This window comes from Octopus bimaculoides, chromosome 12, assembly GCF_001194135.2.
Source record: "Octopus bimaculoides isolate UCB-OBI-ISO-001 chromosome 12, ASM119413v2, whole genome shotgun sequence".
NCBI classification, from domain to species: Eukaryota; Metazoa; Mollusca; class Cephalopoda; order Octopoda; family Octopodidae; genus Octopus; species Octopus bimaculoides.
The window spans coordinates 59,252,116-59,253,241 of NC_068992.1; positions in this window are offsets into that span (position 1 = coordinate 59,252,116).

Consider the following 1,126-nt stretch of genomic DNA (forward strand, 5'->3'; position numbering starts at 1 on the left):
ATGAATTCTACCAGGAATAATTACGAACCTGAGTCAATTCAATGGTAATAATAATGGTTTCAAATGTTGGCATACGGCCAGTAATTACGGGGAGAGGGTAGTTGATACCATAGACCCAGTATTTTACTGGTACATTAGTTTACGGATCCCAGAGTGATAAAAGGCAAAGTTGACAATGGCGGGGTTCGAACTTAGAATGTTTAAGAGTCAGAAGAAATAATACTTCAAAGGCATTTTGTCCAATAATGTAGTGATTCCGTCAAGTAATGTTTCTGACAGGTACAAGACCAGAAACTTGGTTGTGAACGGCGGGGAGGTGGGGGAAGCATAGGCACGAGGTTAGAAATTTAGGGGAAGGGATTACGTGATTAATTTGAACCTAGTATTACACAGGGATTTTATCAATCCTGGATCGATGAAAGGCAACGTAGTAGTGGTGGTGCTGGTGGTGGTGGTGGTGGAAGTTTCAAATTTTGGTACAAGTCGATTACATTGACTCCAGTGTTCAGCTACTACTTAATTTATCAGGCCACGAATGGATGAAAGCCAAAATTGACCTCAGTGGCATTTGAACACAGAATGAAAAGACGGGCGAAATCCTGTCGAGCATTTTGTGCAGCGTGCTAACGTTTCTGCCAGCTCGCTACCTTAAACAACAATAATAATAATAATAATAATAATAATGCATTCTACTGTAGGCACAAGGCCTGAAATTTTGGCGGAAGGGACTGGGGGACTGGTTGTTGTCATCTACCCCAGTATTCGACTGGTATTCATTTTTGTCGATTCCAGAGGAATGAAAGGCAAAGTTGACTTCGGCGGAATTCATGTATACATATACATATATATATATATATGTATAAATGTATATACATATTCACATATATACATGTATACATATATATACACAAATACATCACATTCACATACACACATATAATACAAATAACAAAAAGCACATGTGACTATTTTAGAATTAATGCATGTTCTCCACTGAAACCATTTGCATGAAGATGTCACACAAAGGACTGTGTGCATGTGTGTGCATACTATATATATATATATATATATATATATATATAGAGAGAGAGAGAGAGAGAGAGAGAGAGAGAGAGAGAGAGAGAGA